We start from the raw sequence: 20616 nt of genomic DNA on the forward strand, positions 1-20616 counted from the left end.
TTACCAGTTGACATTGTTTTGGTGGGCTGGAGCATTAAATTCACTTTTGCTTTGGGGAATGGGAATAAGTTAGAAAACAAAAAACTTGGGAATAGACACTTTAGAATTGTGAATCTTTGCCCTTTCTGCTTTGTGAGTGTCACCCAACCATGCTAGAGCTATCTGTCCTAATTGCTTTTAAAACCTAACTTGGATATGTTAAAATGAGTATTTTGTTAAAGATGAAGGTACAGAAATGTTTTTTATTGGGGATGGAATTAATTTACAAGATACACCCATCCAACTGCTACATTGTGGGAAGCTGTGGGAATCTTCAAGTCTTTTTGCCCCTTTGTGCTGCAATTGAAATTATATAGTATGTAAGTTTACTTTGGCTTATTTGTATATTTGTTTAATTAAATGTCTTATTTGTAAAATGGCAGTTATAATGCCATATACTTCACAGGGAATTTTGAAAATAAAATAAGATTGATTCATTTACAGCAATTAGAATGTACCCAGCACAGCTTAAACACTCAATAAGTATTAGTTATTATTATTCATTATTCAATTACACAATACATATTTATTAACCACAGATTATATTCAGGATGCTGTGCTGGCACTCATTTACTTATACTTACTCATTCAACTGATATTTACTGAACACATATAATGAGCTGGGTATTGTTCTAGATACTGGGGACACAGCAATGAATAAAACAAAGTTCAGGCCCTCATGGATCTTACAGTACAAGAGAAGTGAGAGATAATAAACAAATAAATATAGAATATAATGTCAGGAAATCAGGCTCTGAAATATAAATTGTGTAAGATACAATGGTAAGCAAAACAGACATAGACCTTACACTCACTAGTCACTGTGGTCTGGACAAACTACAGATACACATGGGAGTTTAAAAATAAAAGATGGGACAGTTCTGAGTGGTGACAAGGTCCAGGGTGAGGCCATGAGTGTGAGTGGTTGAAATGATGTAGGTGCGGGTTCACTGGGGTTTCAGAAGCTAAGAATCTCTGGATGTGGAGCTGAATGACTCATCCATAAATAAGATATCTTGACTTGGTACTGACCGTAACCTTAGAAAGCCCTGGACTAGCACCTCCTTAAGTCAGATATAACATGGATATTATTGTAAAATACAAAATAGGTGATATTCTAGATTAGAAATACGTTAAAATGGGAAAAGATTTGGTTTATAATTAAGGCATTCCTGTTTTAAGAGTTTTAAGAGGGTTTTTTCCCCTTTGTTTTTTGAGTAAAATACGTTGGTTTTTAACAAACATCTTGAAGACTTGATTACATAACAAGACCATAAGAACTCCATATATTTTGGATTTTCTGCATAAAAATGCATCTGCGCGTGGAATATGTATCTCTCTAAATAAACTTGTTTTCACTTTATTTTGGCTCACTCTTGAATTCTGTCTTGCGTGAAGCCAAGGACCCTCACTTGGTGACGCATCCCAGAAACTTGCTTGAGGCCTGGGACATGCCCATTCTTTCACTCCCTCTTCTCCTGCAATGCTACCGGATGACTAGGAGGCATTTTTTTAAAAAGAGGAAATGGTTTTAAGACAGTGGTGAATATATGTTAAATATATTTATTAATTCTATAAAAAGTGACCAGTAATAGTATTATGGTTCAATAAAATTCACTTTTTCCACAAATCAAGTGCAAGTGTTACCTATATAATGCCTATTTAATAAATAGAGTAAAACCTCATTGAACATGTTATTGGATCTATAAAATTTAATTTAAAAGCCTGTTTTCTTTACAGGAAGTTAAAATTCATATGTCTATTATTTGACAAACAGTCAGGCAGAAGTACATGTTGACCAAATTGTCTAGATTGGTCAGAATCAAAATCCAGATGGAAACAAATAGCCTAACATTACTATATACAGGTCTCTTTATGGACCAAACATTATACAAATAAAATCTGAGACAGTATGTGGAATCTTCTTTGCAGGCTCTGACCCTTCCTTGTTTTCCTCGTTCCTGGATTTTATCTTAATGTATTATTAGTCAGGGTTCTCCAGAGAAATAGAACCAGAAACACACACTTACGTGTATGTGCATTTATTCATTCTTTCATTACAAGGAATTAGCTCATGTGATTATGGGGCCTGAGAAGTCCCATAGTCTTCTGTCTGTGAGCTGAAGACCCAGGAAAGCCGGTGGTATCATTCAGTCCGTGTCAAAAGGCCTGAGAACCAGAGGGCCAGAGAGGATGAGATGAGATGTCCCAACTCAAGCAGGTAGGCAGGAAGTAAAAATAGAGTGACTTCCTCCTTCCTCTGCCTTTTGTTCTACTTAGGCCCTCAGTGGATTGGATGATGCCCACCCACATGGGGGAGGGCAATCTATATTACAGAGTCCACTGATTCAAATACTTATCTCATCAGAAACACCCTCATAGACACACCCAGAAATAATGTTTAATCTGGGCACCACATGGCCAGACATGTAAAACTAACCATCACACTCTATGCTCCCACTTGCTCCTATTTGAATTCAACTTCTCTGATTTTCTTCCCTGGACTCTTGACAGTTGCTTGAGACTGGTTTTAAACATGATCTTCCATTTGATCATTGAATCCTTAGACAAAACATTTGATAATTGCCCTCTGGTATCACACAACAGAACTTGGCTAACAGGCACCTAATTTTTCCCCCTTTTTCTTCTTTCTTTTCTTCTATCTCTCTTTTTCTCCCTTCCTCCTTTCTTGCTTTCTTTCTCCTCCCTTCTTTATCCCACTCTCCCTCCTTCTCTACCTACTTTCCTTCCCTCCCAAATAATTTTTCATGCACTTAAGTACTTGTAGAGAATTACTTTTGGTACTTAGGACCCAGTGACCAACAAGACAGATACCAGCCTTTAAGAAACCTACATTCAAACAATAAATAAATAATTTCAAAATTAATGATTTGGCTTTAATTTTAAGTACTATAAAGAAGAAAATAATGTAATGAAAGAACAGGATAGGATTCACGAAACAATCTTGAAGGGGTCATCTTCGTGGAGTGAGTGACATAAAAATTGAAATCTGAACAATGAATGCAAATTAGCCAGGTAAATGTTGATGGAAATGATTGTTCAGGCAGAGGGAGTAACTTGCTAATATCCTAAAAAGAAAGATCCCTGGAGCACTTGGAACTAAAAGAAATTCAGTGTGGCTGGGGCTTATTAGATGAAGAAGGAGAGTGGCAAGAGATGCGGCTTCGAAGGATGCTGGGAGCTACACAGTGCAGTGTCTCGTGGGCGATCATACAGCTTCTGAAGGGAGTTAAGTGGGGAGGGACTGAGAAGTACTTTGGCTGTTTGGGACTGAATGACCAGGCCTGACCATTAGTGGAGGGAGGAAGAGAAGAGAAAGGACAAAACTCACAGTTTAAGTGAAACTTTGAGATAATCTGCAATTTGTGTTTACTCACTCTACACCCATTAGTGAGTAACAGTTTTAAGTCTTTCAAATTGAACAGAACTGTATTTTTGCTTGTTTTCACTCTTACCTAGAGTATGCTCTGCCTCTGTTCTTGACATATGAATCCCTGCCTGTGTTCTGAATTGAATTCAGAAGTCTCCTTTAACTGATACATTTTTGGACTTCACATAAAAGTAAAGGAGGATCAAGAGAATGCTGCAGTCCTGTTTGTAGTTCTCTGTTTATAAGAACATATAGCAATCAGTGTTTGCACCCCATGGAAATATGGTTTCAATTTTGTCCTTGAAATAGGAGAAGAGATGTGTTGCCAGCACATACTTAACCCTGCAAAGCATCTTCTTATTTCTAGAGTGTACAGACATCCTATGAAGTTTTGCTTTCAGTTTTTTCAAGTTTAGTTTCATTTTACTGTGACGAACACCTGATAAACGGCAGCACTTGTTATGATGAGAATGCTAGCTGGAGTGATGTGCCAACAGAGATGGCGGCTACATATCAACCGCCATGAGCCTCCTAAGAATATCAACTGCTGTCTTATTTATTGAGATTTTTATTTGAACATACTGGCTGACTTTCAAATCAGAACTTTGCATTGATTAGAGTCAAAACAAGAGGCCAGAATTTTGAGTGTAGGTGTTTAGAACTTGTTGCATTTTTTTAAATTTATTTTTTATAATAATTTTTTTCTTTATGTTTTCTAAATACTTAATTAATTTATTTTATAAGTTTTTTTGGGGGGGTTCAGGGAGTTAATGAGGTTTATTTATTTTTAGAGGTGGTACTGGGAATTGAAACCAGGACTTGTGCATGCTAATCACGTGCCCTACCACTAGAGCTATACCCTCCCCACTTTGTTGCATTTTGAACTGTGTAGCTTAAATTATATAGCAGAAAAGATGATTAATGATCATGACCTTGAAAATTCATTATAAACATGACACGTTTGCCACAAGTTTGAAGTCTTGAATTCTACCTATGACCAACAATATGCCCTGTGAATAGCAAAAGAATGACATGTTAATAGACTTTTTTTTTCTCAAATCAGTAGTCCTTTGTTGGACTTCATAATCATACCGTTCTTATTTTTTTTTTTTGAGCATTTGTGGAGAAACAGTAGTGCACAATCCAGTATTGCTACAAAGAAATCTAAAATATGAAATATATTATTTTGATGAATTCACTCTGGGATACAGTGTTCTATCATGATAAATAGGTTAAGGTTATGAAAGGTGGCCGTGAATATGTTTTGGTTTCTTCTGACCACCATTGTATTCAATCCTACTTCTCTTACATCAACGACACGTTTTATTATTGTTTCACTTTATTCAACTATAGTACCCATATATTTGGAAGTCCCCCTGCAAAATTCCTTTACTGCAATTTGATACTGAGAACTCAAGTTCTTGATATTAAATTCATTGTATGGAAGAGATTTAGAAAGTTATAATCAGAGTAGATGTGAAGGCTTTGTTAAGGTTATCCACCACAGTATATCTTACTATTTCTCCAAGGGTTATAATATTCATATTTCTGCACAATTGAGAATTGATTTTCAGTTAAGGTTCAATGTCTCCTCAAATCTAGATTCTATTCCCATTACTCCACTGAAGTTGCTTTCATGAAGTTTATTAATAATAGCCGACTTGTAAAATCCATCCAATTTTATAATTTTTAGTAGCATTTGTCAGTGTTGACCCCCTTTCTACCCACTTCTTACCTTTTTCCCGCTAGTTTTCTCTTATAAAATGGGGTTGTTGTTTAATTTAAATTTAAATAAGTTAATATACATAGAAATCTTAAATTAATGTTTAACACATAGTAAGTACATAATACTTTTTAGCTATTATCATTATTTTATTACTTGATTTCCTCTCATGCGCTAGCCTGCTTTCCCTCAGAGCCTGAAAGCAAAGCTGGCATAAAGGTAGTTTATTGTGAAATGATCCCAGGGAAGGGGTGAGGGACCTGAGGAATAAAACAAGGAATGAGGAAAAGCCAACCCAAAGGCATATTATCAGATTGGCCATCTCCATGGGAGCTTAGGTAATGCATTTTGAAACTGATTACATTTGTCCATTGTCTGCCATACCCTAATGGTCAGGATAGCTCCATGAACATTAATTCCCTTATACTTTCATGTTGAGAAATAATTAGGGCCAAGCTGGTTCAGTGTGTCAGAGAAAACAAGAAGTGATAGGACCAGAACACAGGCTGAGGTGAGGAGCTTTCCGGTTGCAATTTGCAAAGCTGGTCAAAGACTGCACAGAGCTGGTCATTGCTGCAGTGGCTGTAGTAAGAAGTGTGGCCAAGAAAATTTTAGGTTATTTTCAAGAATTGTCTAATACATACATTCTCCTGAGTTTTCTCTTACCTTCTGAGTTACTCTTTCTCTCCCTCTTCACATTTAGCTTCCTTGTTTTGTAATTTTTTTTAAATTTAAATCTTGCAATACAATTCATATAAAAGGAAATATACCCAGTGTACAGTTGGTTGATTTTGACAAATGCTACACATCTATGTGACTACCACTTTAAGTGAAGTCATAAAATACAACAGTTCTCCCCCAAATTCTCTCTTGCCCCTTTGTAATCAATAACCCCAGCTCTACCTCCAGGTAATCACTACTGAATAAAGATATTGAGCACTGTTTTGTGTGCATATTGGTTAATTTTTTTCTTTTGTGGAATAGTTGTTCAAATATTTTGTCCGTTTTTACTTCAGTTGTTTGTTTTCTTATTATTGTGTTGTCCGAAGTCTTTATGTATTCTGGGTATAAGTCCTTTGTCAGATATGTGGATTGTGAATTTTGCCTATTCTGTGGCTTGTCTTTTATTTTTAGCAATATCTTTCAAAGAACAGAAGTTTAAAATTTCGATGAAATCTAATTTATCAATTTTTTAATCTTTGTGATCCTCCTTTTTGTGTGCAATCTAGAAAGTATTTACCTAGACCAACAGAGTAGATATTTCTCTGGGTTTCTACTAAAATCAGAGAAATGTCCGTAGTTTTAGCTCTTATAATAGGCTGTGAAGCATTGCAAGTTAATTTTGTATATGACATGAGATTAGAGTCAAGATTCCCTTATTTATTATTTTAAAAAATATGGCCATTCCATTGCTCCAGTACCATTTATTGAAAAGGTTACCCTTTATGCACTGAATTGCCTTAGAATCTTTGTAAAAAGTCAATTGACCATATATATATGTGGGTTTATTTCTAGATTCTTCATTCAGTTTTATTGAGCTGTATGTCTGATCTTACATCAACACCAGACTGTCTGTATTATTGGAGTTTTACGGTAAGTGTAGAAATAAAGTAGAATAAATAAACCCTTTACTTTTGTTCACCTTTTAAACAATTGTTTTGCCTCTACCATTTTAGTTTCTTTATAGTTTCATAAGAAGTTTAGAATAGGTTTGTTGATTTTTACAAAAAGCTTTCTGCTTGCTGATATTTTGGTTGAGATTACATTGAATCTACAGACCAATCTGGATTTGACATCTTAACAATAGTGAGTCTTCCTGTCAATAAATACAGTATGCCAATCCATTTGTTTCACGCTTCTTTCATTTCTCTTAGTAGCCTTTTGTAATTTTCAGGTATAGGCCTTTCATATATTTTGCTAACCTTATCCGGGTATTTTATGGTTATGCTACTATCGCAAATGGTATTTTATAACTTTGAATTTCTAATTGCTTTTTGATAGCATATACTCATACAATTGACTTTATATATTCTTTTTTTCCCCCATAGGACCTGTATCTCATAGCCTTACTAAATTCACTAATCAGTTCTCACATTTTTCTTGTTAATTCCTTATCAGTTTCTATGTACTCAATTATTTAGTTTGTGAATAAAGACAGTTTTGCCTCTTCCTTTTATAATTGTATGCTTTTAATTTCCTTTTCTTGTCTTTTATTGCCCTGACTAGGACAATATTCATTAGGAAGGATGAGATTAGGTATCGTTGGTTTGGTCCTCATCTTGGGGAGAAAACAATTTAGTTTTTTTTTACCATTAAGTTTATATTAGCTATAAAGTTTTTTTTTAGACTGTCTTTATCTGATGAAAGAATTTTCCCTTTAGTTCTAGTTTATTGAGAGTTTTATCATTAATGGGTGTTGAATTCTGTCACAAATTCAACTGCAGTTTACAGGCAATGCCCAATTTCAATACTGGCTTTCCTCTTTGTTTTCAAGTAAAACATTTGCTTAATAGTCATATTATTTAGATATTAAAAAGTACTAAGTACTCCTATTCATCTTCCCAGTTCCCACTCTTTCTGCACAAACACTTTTATTAGTTTCCAGTATAAGCTTCTGAATTTCTAAAATGTAAATAACAACAACAACAACAAAAAATCAGCGTATATTCTGACATCACTCCACCTTTTAAACACATAGCGGTCTACAAAGTGGTTTTGCACATTGCTTTTTTCACTTAATAGATCTTGAAAGCTTTCCTTATCTAGTGCTGCTGGGGACTGAATGTTGTGTCCTGCAGGTCACATGTTCTATCTCCCAACATGACGCTATTTGGAGGTGGAGCCTTTGGGAGTAATTAGGTTTAGATGAGGTTATGAGGGTGGAGGCTCCATAAAGGATAGTGTCTTTATAAGAAGAGGAAGAGATCAGAGGTCTCTCTCTCTCTCTCCACCTTCATTTGAAGGTACAGCTAAAAGACGGCTTTCTGCAAGCCAGGAAAAGGGCCCTCACTACAAACTGAATTTGCTGGTACCATGATCTTGAACCTCCTAGCCTCCAGAACTGTGAGAAATAAACGTCTGTTGTTTAAGCCACCCAGTCTATGGCATTTATAGAAGCCTAGGCTGACTAAGACAGTGCATAGAGAGATTTCTTATTATTTCTTACAGCTGCTAGTATTCTACTGTTTGGATATAGAAAAGGCATGCCCTTGGAAAGCAATCTACTTTGTTTCCAGTTTTCTGTTGTTGAATGCTGCAGTGGCTAACCTTGTATATATGTCAATTCCTATAATTAGTAGCCCAGTTCAAAGGGTACATGCATTTGTAACTTTAATAGTACAAATTTGTATTAATTTTAAAATTTTCATGACCATGAAACGATAAGATTCATGTTCAGATGTGTTATGGGAAAACTCTGTCCTACTCTTGTTCAGATTCTGCCCTTCGTTTATTGTCCTGGCTCCAGGTCATGTGCTCTTTCTCTTAATTTCAACAATGTATATCAGGCTAGACAGTGTCAGAATGATTACATTATTTTATCATGATTCTATAGTGACTGTAGAGAATTCATAATCCCTTGATCTGCTATTGCTTGGAGTTCAACATCAGTCACATTCAATTACATTTTTGTGACTAAAGCTACTATTGTTCCCAGATTACTACAGAAAACATATGTGCAAAATTACAACATGAAAAGATTTTTATTCTTCTCCAAACACTTAGGCTGGAAAATATCTGCTATAAAATTCAACCATCTTTCTTTGCACTGCACTCTCTTTGCTCTATTTCTCTCTGTCCTTGATAAGAGGATTATATAGGTTCGCTTGCAGTAGAAGGAGGAAGAAAAAGACTTACAAGTTCAGTTCTAATTAGCCGATTTCCCACATTTTGGAAAAGGACTGACTCTATCTTACTCTGTCAAAAAACAGTCTCATTGGCTGTAGCATCAAAGCACGTTTTATTGAAATATTTATGTGCCTTGGGTGGAAACCATACCTACTTTTGTTGTCTAATAAAAAGGGATGATAACACTGACAAGTCCAGTAGATTGAGGCTTCAAACATTATTTGCCTATGTGAAGGGCTGACTCTGGATTTACTTGTTATATTAAAATAAATGCTAGCTTCATCCTCTTTGTACTCCCTCTGGGAAAGAACTAGAAACGGTTATGCTGGAAACAACACTACAGATGACCAGTAAATCCAAACCAGTAACAAACTTTGATAATACTTTATCCTGCTGTCTCTGAAGTTTATGATAATCGGCTCTTTTCATTCCATTCCTATCTTTTCTGTCTTTGGATGCACCACTGAAGAGAGTACAAAAGGCAGGAGGGGAAAAGTATGCCAGAATAGAACTCACCGTACAGAAATTAAATGTATGATGCAATCTCTTCAAGGAACAGTATGCAAAGCATTCTTGGGTGACTAACTTGAGCAAATAACAATACCATAGAAATTTAAATTGTCAATAATATTTAAAGAAATGGTATAGAAATGTAAGGCATCAAAATAGCTCAGACCTTATGATAGATTCACATTTCTTTCAAATATTTTTGGATGTTTGTATAAGGGAGCAGGAAGACATCTAGGGCTGGGGACCCAGTAGAGCAATAAATTCCTTCCAACTGCTTTTAGTTAAGATGAGTATGTTTTATTCATTTATTATGAATTCTTTAATGAAACATACTTAACTGGAATCCTTTAAAAATCCCTTTTGTGCTAATATATTGAGCTAGTTTATTGGTTAGCTGACTTGAAAGAAATACTGGTTAAGAGCAATGGCTTTGGAGCTAGAGCCTGAATTTGAATTTTGGCTACTCCACTCATTAATTAATTGGTTGTCTCACAATTTCTCAGATGCACAATTTTCTCATTAGCTAAACAGACATAAAAATACCTACTTTAGAGGGTTGTTGTAATGATTAAATGAGATAATCTATGTTAAACATTCAACACATTTTCCTGCCAAACAATAAATGCTTAATGAATGCTGATGAAAAAGAAAAGAAAAAAATTATTTTCCATTCCAGTATAGAGGCGCTAATTGAATATGAGGAAATATGCTTGAAGATAACTACTTTAATTAAAACAATTGACTATGTGGCAAAACTTTATATACACATGCACACAAACACATAAATTATGCATACGTACAAAGTAATGGAGAAAAAAATGCCTTTGGTAGCAAGAAATGAGTATGCTTAATCCATGTATGTATGTTTTACAATTACTCTGATATTTGTATCTGTCTCTATATTAGCACATTCCAGAGGATAAGCAATATTTCTAGCACTGCTTATGCAGAAAAACACATCTGCATGTACTTTAGGAATCCATTGGGGTGCTAGGCTCCCTGTAGTATAATGCTGTGAATATAACTTACTCTGGAAATCTTTCAGGGATAGCATCATAACACATCCCATGATTTCATGCATTTTCTGGCTGGCATCGTTCCCAGTGGGGCAGGATAGACACACACACTGACATGGCTATTGAAACAGGTTAGGATGAATCATCTGAAAATATTTTAAGACTAGGATTAGTGAGGACAGCCTACTAATTTTCACTTAAGTGTTTTGTAACATTATGATATTAGGACTGTTCAGGAACATACCACCTGCAAATTCTATTTCTTTATTAAATCCAAAAAGTTTAACTTTGGAGTAGATGACAGAGAGCTAAAAGGACGTGGGGAAATCTAGAAACTTATAAAGAATAAGTTTTAAATGAGATGACTGAAATTATCCAGAGAATAATTTTTATCATCAGTAAATATACTTTTCACCCTTTTCTCTTGATTCACATAAATTTAATGAAGAGAGTTTTAAAAAAATGTGTGCTGGCCTGCATTTTATTATGTAATAACGTTTGCATGGTACCACTTTTCTGTTTCTCACTTCATCAGAACTGTTTTTCATTTGGTTGGACCTCCTCAGCTGTGACGGTGTCGGAAAAAAGCATCTGTAGTTGTGCAATCATCTACTGAAAGCTTTTCTGTTTCCCTGTAACTATACATCTCTTTGAGACCAAATGGGAGATGCTTGATGTTAATAAATAAGCAGTTTCTGCATAAATAAAGACCAGGCCCTGCAATCTTCAGGCTTGATTAATTATTTTTTTTCTGTGCCAAGCCAAATGGACTCATAAAACAAGTGATAAAGCTGTGAATTGTATACTTAGTTACAAATGCATTCAGAATAAATATGGTTTCTATTTGTAAATACACATATTATAGTGCTATGGGATTCAAACTTAATCCGTTACAATAGAGAAAAATACAAATATATGACCCTTGTGCATAAAACACATTTGTACCAAAGTACTGCAGCAATGGATAATACGTTTGTCTTTGTTTTTGATGCCAAAAATATGGTTCAAAGTTCTGGGAGATGTGACCAACTCACCTCCTTTCTGGCCTCTCGCTGTCCCCCACAAACATTAATATTTAATTTGATCAAATGGGGACATTACATGGCAATTTTCATGCAAGTTGAACATATCTGCGTGCATTTAAGAATATGGTCTTTATAAAGTGATGGTGTTAATTTTTAAAGAGAGGATGTTTTACACTTTAATAAATGTAGAAACTGAGGACTATAAGAAAGAAATAGCTATGTTAGCTATTATTTTCTACTGCTGTGAGAGTGATTTTTACTACTGTTAGAACAATTTGTACAAATATTCTCTTTTCTGTAATTTTTCTCATTTCTTACAGTCAGATCATAAAGCCATGATTGATCACAAACAACAAATGGTTGCCCTAGATCAGATTTTGATGTCACAAATTTACATTTCACTTTAGAATCAAATAGAGGGAGAAGGACATAGATAATCAAATAGATAGCTAGGAGGAAGCAAAACCATGTTCAAATATAAATAACCTTGACAATTGTCTGGGATTGTTAAAAGGATTTTGAAAAACATCTGGAAGGTGATAGATACATGTTTGTTTGACAATAGAGTTTAAAGTTTCTTTTGTTCTGTATGTTATACTTTACAAAGAGAAAATGTAAATTTAAAAGATTAATTATATTTGACTTGAGATCTTTTCTCTATTTAACAACAAAGACTATTTTATAATAATCAGATTCTGGCAAACTATTGTCTTTGTAAAAAATAAACTACTTTAAAATAACTGTCTAATAAAGAATACTTTTTTATTTTAGCAGAATGTTTAGACAAATTAGTACTTCAGGTATGTCCATTTAAAATTAACATAAAGTATAATTTTAAAAATTAAACAATGCAATAAGAAATATAAGGTCCCCATTAAGAAACTCTACATATTTGATGAAGTCCTGGTAGACTTCGAGTGACTCAACTGGCAACCACCTTTCCCCCAGCCTATACTGAACATTTACTACATTGAACTATTCCCCTTTAACCTGAATCCAGCATCTGATCCACTAACTCTGTAAATCCAGCTATATAGTCTCCTAAAAAGTAGGTTGGTCACCAAAGCCATTTCTGCACTAGGGATAAACTTTTCATGCCTAAATTGAAAATTGAATTCAATTCTCAAATCGGATGTTACTTATTTTGTGTAGCTTTCTCCAATTTTCTAACCCCATCTCAACCCCTAAACTTAGGTCTTCCTCCTTCTGTAATCCTATTACATTTTACACACACACACACACACACTTCCACTAGAGCCGTGGTGACATTTTAATATATGTCTGAGTTTGCCTGGTCATCTCCTCTATGTGATCATGGAAGGATATGGAAAATATCTTTTTATTGTACAGTCATTAAACAAAAAAAGCCCAATTAATATGTAATGAGTGAGTGAGCAAATTAACTGATTAAAAATAGTTAAGAGAAGATTTGTTTTGAAACTCTAAATCACAGATAATTTACTCATCCTATGAACTCTTTCTTCAAGCTGCATGAACCTGTTTCTAGGCTCATAATCTAAAATGCATTTAATAGCAAATGAGGAATATAATTCAGTTTAGCTTGTTATTTAAATATGAGGCTATATTGCTTATGTGACATTGTTTCTAAATTCTGACAGAATTAAATGTATTTCACCTTTATGCTTTCTATAAAAATTACCTGAATCCAGAAGCAATTAATAATGGACAAATTATTCATTAGATGATTTCATGAATACAGTGTGTCTTAAGTATTTTTAAGAGTCTTTGAAAAGGGTGTTCAAATTGTTGGAAGTTTTGGAATCCAAGTGCTTGCTTCTTTGCTACTTCAAATCTTTTTTTGAATGAAAAGAGTAGTAAATAAGTAACAGCAGATATGTATTTTTTTAAATGTTTGGATTTAGTTAATTAGTGCTCTGTCTTCTGTTTTTGTTTAGAAGACATCTACATATTTTTCTTCCTATTATACATATTTTATAATTAAAAACAATGCTCTCATTAATCATTAATTAGTCCATCTGACCTGGCTACATTGACTTTTAGTCCCCACAAAGGACCTAAAAGAAATAGGAGCTTAAGTCACTTAGATGTCACAAAATCATGAAATTGAAAATACATGCTTATTGTTTTCCATTGCTACTATCCATTCCTTTGAGTTTAATAGTGGAGTATCTTCTTTTATTCTTTATACATGCTTTTAGAATAACTGTAGCTACTTTAAGTATCAATGGTATTATATGCCCTTAAAACTGAGCTTAATTATGTTTATCTGGGTTTAAAGTATTGTAAGATCCCAGATACCATATACGCTTTGAGAAATTAATAATCATGTCTATCATGTTTGATTAAAAGTGATAGAAACAGCTCTCAAACTAGCTTAAATGAAAAAGGAGATTTAGAAGAAAGATGCTGGGATGGGCCATGTAAAGGAAGATATCAGGAGCAAAGATAGCCTTAGGGATGTCAGAAACTCTCTGCCTCTAATTTATGCTTCTTTCTGAGTGTTAGGGACATGGCTGCTGGAAATTCTTGGGTCTCAGACTGTGAGCTTCAGTCACAATCAGGGAGGAAAGAAAGATTCTTATCATCTTTAGCAGAAAAATCTTGGGAGAAGAACTCTGACTTGCTTACATGGATGCATATACCCATCCTTGGATGAATCCCTGTGCCACAACTAAAGCAAATTATAAGTGATCCAGCCTGGGTCACGTGACAACCTCTATGGCCAAGATATGGGATTGTTTTTCAAAGGATGATGATGGGGATACTGAGCCAACAGTGGCAAAAGCCACTACAAAAAGAAAACAATCATTTTTATTTTATTAAACTTTTATGCCTCATTCTGTAACATTATAGAGATTATAGGGAAAAGATGATTTATATCAGGTGTCAAATATTTGTAATGGTACTATTAATTTAAAGGTGAAAATATTTTGTCTGTACAGCATTTAAATATTTGCTCTGGCTAGGGACTATTATGAATAAAAACACTATTGAGGCCAGATGTTAAAGAGAAAATTTAATTAAAATATTAGAATGTAATGGGTTATGAAATTTTAAAATGATCTGCCAGACCAAGATGAAATTTTTCATAAGAAATGTCTGTAAAAGGACGTCTTAACTCTAAAAACCCCTTCCTCTCATTGGAAATACAAGTAGTAAAGAAAGCAGAGAGGGAGGGGAGATTAGTGAGAAGGATTTTTTGAACAAGGCGGCCCTGCAGTGAGGGAGTCATAGGGACGTGTGGTGGGTAAGGGAGTGGTTAGCTGCAAGCAGAATGAAGCTCTTCTGTGGGGAGTGTCCTGCTGTATTAGGTATGTGGGGTTAAGGATGCCTGAGTGTGTCCTGCACATCAAATAAATTTGGGAGAGAGAAATGGAACAGATGCCTTATTAGATACTGCGCAAGCAGGTCCGTGAGAGGCCAAACAAGCCTCGCAAGGAGAAGTTAGAGGTAAATCACCAGACTCATTATGGCAGAGATGTAAGCAACACCGAGATGGAATGCCTTCGGCCTCATCAGGGGAACTGCAGATCAGAGGCCACCTGGAATGGGAAGAGGGTAGGGCAGGGCATTCCAAGCAAATATAAAAGTTCCCCAGAAGAGAAAGTGTTAATTTTGGACATTTGCCTTGAGAAACAGGGAGCAACTTAAAGACAATGACCCTCAAGTAAGAATTTTCCTGCCCCCAGCTCCTCCCTTCTCCTTCCTCTCACATTATCTCTGAAGCGAAGGTTCAGAAATCATGGTTGGCAAGATGGAGGTGTAGGAGAGAAGGACTAAAGAAAAGAGTCAGAGATTAAAAGGTACAAAATTAGTACCCCTCCCCGCTTTACTGGCTTCTTGCTTATAGCTGGCTTACAAGCTCCACCAGGGGGACGGGGAATAACTCTAATTCTGAATGAAGTCCAATACTCTGACTACGAAACTGGACATTCTAAGTACCAAATCCAAGCTTTGATTATAGTACCAAACCCAGAGTGATCAGAGTCGTTTTTATCATCTGAAAGTTACAAGAACAGTCATGGGGCTTCTTGTGCTTTATTCCAGAGGCAAAGTGAAGAGCTAGTATCACCGAATAAATTTTAAAGGGAGAATGGGTGGGGGAAAAAGTGTATTTCTGATTATAGTCTTTGAGTCCTGTTTTTATTCTTCTTTCTTTTTTTTTAAGTGGATACAGGCCCTTAACTGGATTTTCAGATTCTTAGGCTATACCTAACTAATCAATTCTTATGGAGTGGTATATTTTGTTCTATTTTATCAGGTCTGATACATATAAATTCTATGTACTGTATTTGTGTCTTTACTTATCAATGCATGTGTATTTTATATTCTCCATCATTTAGTTCATCTGTTGTCACAATATAATAATTATAGGAACAGCTTTGTTGAACTTAAAAGTTATTTGAGAATCAGATTCATATTATAAAAAGTAACAGAGAAAAATCAGCCACTAATTAGAACTTGCAAAATATATTTTTACAGATTAAAATGAATAACAAAATGCCATTTAAATGTTTTAATTGGTTTCAGTTTTACAACTGCAAACCAGATGGTTTCTTTTCAAGTACTTTATAATGTCTTTGCCGAATAACTGAATTACCAAACCAGCTGTGGTTATTAACATACACCTAAACAAAAAAACATGTCTGCTATTTGTTTGCTAAGAAAGTACCTGCTTTGCAAAAGTTTGGCAAGTAAATCATGACTTTACTCTGGAGAGCATAGTATTTTAATAAAATAGCAGAGATAAAAGAGATGCACATACTAACTTATGTCCTAAAAATGAATACTGATTAAAAATGTTAACTTATTTATCAGGTATCAAAACCAAGTAATCTCTTGTGGATTATTACAATTTTCTGATTCCATGGTTGTAAAATTTATTTACATTTAAATGTGAAGAAACTGCTTTAGTCTTTTTAAAACCCTGTTAATAATTCTCTTTAACTGCTTGTTAAAGCATTGTATTCTGGAAGCAACTGGTCCTTACAGAAATTTGTTTCTGTTATAAGCTGAGGTTTTCTAACTCTAAACTCTTAGCAAATGTAAATTTCTAAATACTATTTGTAACTGGAGTACTGAATGCAAATTCAATTTTGTAAAAAATATTAATAAACCGAAACCTCTATTAAATAGTTGGGAGATCAGGACTGGGAACTCCATGCCCTTTGACAATAACAGAACCCAAGAGGAAGAAGAAAGTCTCCCCTTCTTTCCTGGCAAGGACTCAGCCAATGAAAAGCCATAGATTCCGTTTACTCCAGCCCTCCCAACTTCCTTTTTCCACTTCTATAAAAGAGTTCTCCTTCCCTTGCCCTGAAGGGATTTTGTGTGTGGTTCATCGTGGTTGCAGACCCCAAATTGCAATTCTCTTCTCATCCCAAATAAATCCATCTTTGCTGGAGTAATATCTGGCAGGCTGTTTGTTTCAGGTCAACAATTCTCTTTAGAGCCAATTAAGGAAGGAGACATTTAAGGGGAAGTAATGGTGAGAAATGCTCTTCCAGTTCTTTTGCCAAAACGATAAATTATCAGGAAAAATTCTGATTAGAATATGAACTTACAACATTCCATGACAGTCATTTTCCAATCAGAATGTTCCTTGATAATTTACTGTTTTGGTAAAGGGACTGAAACAACTAATTTTTGTCTCATGAGTCTGTGATCAACTAGGCATTTTTATTCATCTGGATTTAACTTGACGGATCTCAGTGGCATTTTCTCAGCTGTCTATCGCTAGTCAGCTGGAGGCGCTGAGGGGCCTGGCTGGTGTAGGATGATCAGCATAGTGATGACGCGGCTCTCCTTTAGGTGTTCCTCCCATTTCCCCAGCAAGGTAACCTGAGTATGTTCTTGTGGTTCTGGGCAAGGAGCAGTGCAGCAAGAGAGCATGTCCCAACACACAAGGACTTTTCTCACCTCATTTTGTAACATTCCATTGGCCAGTGTGAGTATGGTGTCCCGCTCAGAGTCAAAGAGTGGGGCAGAATGTTCTGCCTTTGATAGGAGGGGTAAAGAATTGGGACCATCAATTAAACCAAACAAACGTAAGTTCTTTAGGTTTACACTACTCTTTGGTAGCTTTCTTGTGTGATGTACTGTCATTTACTTATTAATTTCCCTACTTATGGATGTTCAGATGGATCCTATATTTTCTTTTGCAATTACAATCAATGCTGCTGTAAAAAAATTCTGTATTCATACAGCTTTATGCACATATATGAACATTTTAAAAAATTATGAAATTTTAACATATAAAAATACATCCTCACCACTGAGATTAAATAGCTCTTCGTATTTTGTTATACATATTTCAATGTTTGAGAGTACCTTGTTTGTTTAAGAAATAGGAATAGCTCAAGCCCCCTCATTTATCCTTCCCTCCATTTCCAGAGGCAACCACTTACCCTGAAATTGGTGTGTCATTCCAGTATGTGTTATATATGTGTTTTTTATTTATGTAAAACTATACTGCCATTTTACATTTGAACATTTTTATACCAATGTTACCCTACTACATGTAGTGTTTCTGCAGCTTCCATTTTCATCCAGCATTAGGTTTTTAGATTTATCCATATTAATACATGTAAATTTATATCAGTAATTTTAATGGCTATATAGCATTATTCCATTGCATGAGTAAACCAGTTAATAAGAGGTAGTTGTAGTTTTCCAAAGTTTTATTGTTGCAAAGAGTGCTCAGTGACCACCCTTGTGCATATGCCTTTGTGCATGTATGTGAGAGTTTGTCAAGGGCAAAAACCCAGAATAATTTCAGGTTAGTAGAGTGTGTACCTCTTGTTTTTCTTTTTCACAGTCTCTCCAGGAATGTATTCCTTGCATCTCACAAGAATTTGATATTATGTGACCTAATAATTTATGCCAACATGACAATTCTGAAATTGTATTTTATTGTTACTTGTTTATATTCCCAAGATTTTAAGCAGATTTTCATGTTTATTTTCTATTCCATTTTCTATTCCTGTCTCTTTACTTTTCTACAGAAATTTTTGATCCTCCTGTATATTTTTTCTTTTATTGTACCTACCTAATTTTTTTTGTTAAAATTACACTGTGTCCCTTTAAATAGTTAAGAAACATTCCTTTTCATCTTTCTCCTCTTAATATCTTCCTATTGCTATGGTTTCCTGCAGTTTCCTATGGTGCATTTGCTGTAAATTAATTTCTTTTCTTCTGCTTCTACTTTAGGAATCTGAGATTTCATATCTTCTGTCAACACTGGAAAATTCTAACCCATTTAAAAGATGTTGCCTCTCCCTTATTCTCTTTAGTCCCTCAATATAGAACTCATTTTTAATTTATTTTGGACATTTTCATTCTAACCTCAACATCTCTTAACTTCTCTTGAGTAATTTTCACAATTTTACATCGTGTATTTCTGTTCCACACTCTAGATAATTCCCTTAATTCTTTTTTCCAGTTTGGTAATTCCCTCTTTAATCTTTAATTATTTCCAGACTGGCGTTTTTGATTCTCCTGTAAATTTTTGCTCTATTATCTTATATACTTGTGGATATAATGATGCTGTTTATACCTTCTGATTTCTTATTTCTGCTTTCAATTTCTTTTTCCTTGAAGGACATCCTTTACCAATGGTAAGGATCATTTTTCCATTTGTCTGAAAATGTCTTATATATTGCCCTTATTTCTGAATGATAGTTTAGTTATAAAATTCTACACTGAGTGTTACTAGCTTTAAATAGTTTGAAGTTGTCTTTCTCACTATCTTTTGGCTTCTATTCTTACTGTAGAGAATTATTTTCTTGGCTCCTTTTCTTTTTTTGTTGGCTATGGTTAATCTCTAGATGCATTCATCGTATTTCCTTTGTCAGTGGTATTAAATAGATTTTCTAACAGGTTTCTAGGTATGGATTTTGTTTTATTTATCTTGCCTGAGATGCATGTTTCTAGAAGGTTTCTAGAATTTCTAGAAAATTCAGTTCTGGAAAATTCTAGCCATTATCTTTTGACTATTTCTTTTCTTTAATTCTGTCTATTCTCTCCTCCTGCAACTCCTATATTTTTCCTCCATATTTTAAAAATTCTCTTTCAACTTTTCCACCACTTTATAATTTCCTCAATTTACAAGTCACCACTTTTCTAGTTTGCTATTTCTAATGTCTTGTTTGAATTAATTAATTTAGTATTGAATTTCAAATAATATTCTTTTTGAATTTATTGATATTTCATTTTATTTTTTAAAAATACGACTGGCTTCATTTTTTAATGACTTGTTAATTTTAACTTTAAAAATTTTAAACATATTTATTTTATAATCTTTATTCAATCATTTCTTCATCTGATGTTCTTGAGAACTACTTCAGGTGACTTCTCGTGTGTTTGCTGCTCTTGATCAGTGTCTTTAATGTTCTCTAATTTTGCACTGTAAATTTATGTACAGAGGTAGATAAGGAGAAAGAACAGAAGGTTGAATTTTGGCGGATAAGGCGAGGATACTGCTGTCACCTTCTGATGTGCAGTCAAATGCAAGAATTTCTTTTCTTTTAAAGCACATCTTTATGCGTGGTATATGATTATGATAAATGATTGAATCATAGAATTTAACAGTTAATTCATTTTTGGTAGGAAAACATCTTAGAGAACATAATAACAAATCATAAGAGACACGCTTGTATAAATAGAAAATTGTCCATGTGTCATGTAGTGTGAGGACAGTTTTACAAGAGTCATGCAATGATTATTTCCTACCAAAACAGAAAGGTAGCCAAAATATGGGAAATGCACACTACAGTGATAGTATTAGGTATTTCCCCCTTTTAAGATACTGTAATTCATGTTTAGAGAGATTAAACCACTTGCCCAAGGCCTCAAAGCTAATAAGTGATAGACATGTACTCAGATTCCGGTTTATTTGACTTCAAAATCCATTTTGATCTCACTCATACTGACTCCAAGTAAAACCTCCTGTCTCAGAGACTGCCTGTTATTGCACATTCTTTGGTTTTTAGCTACGTATATGGTAGCCCAAATGCAAATGGCATTTTCTTCCCCAACTTACATCTTGATGTGGTCATGTATCAGAGTTCTGTCCAAAAGAATAGA

At 34.5% G+C, this 20616-nt stretch overlaps 1 protein-coding gene across 2 annotated transcripts in view; it reads left to right on the forward strand.

The window, feature by feature from the left end:
• Positions 1-20616, forward strand: part of CENPW (centromere protein W) — a 407181-nt gene that overhangs the window by 184524 nt on the left and 202041 nt on the right. Inside the window, exons 5-6 of one of the 2 annotated variants that reach the window (XR_012074983.1) lie at positions 6669-6746; positions 7202-7323. The gene's annotated coding sequence lies outside the window, so the exon portion shown is untranslated. Of the gene's footprint in view, positions 1-6668; positions 6747-7201; positions 7324-11060 lie in introns of those variants that run through there. The other variant, XR_012074982.1, reaches the window with a different exon arrangement.

The sequence above is a fragment of the Vicugna pacos genome, chromosome 8 (genome assembly GCF_048564905.1).
Source record: "Vicugna pacos chromosome 8, VicPac4, whole genome shotgun sequence".
In the NCBI taxonomy this organism is placed as follows: domain Eukaryota; kingdom Metazoa; phylum Chordata; class Mammalia; order Artiodactyla; family Camelidae; genus Vicugna; species Vicugna pacos.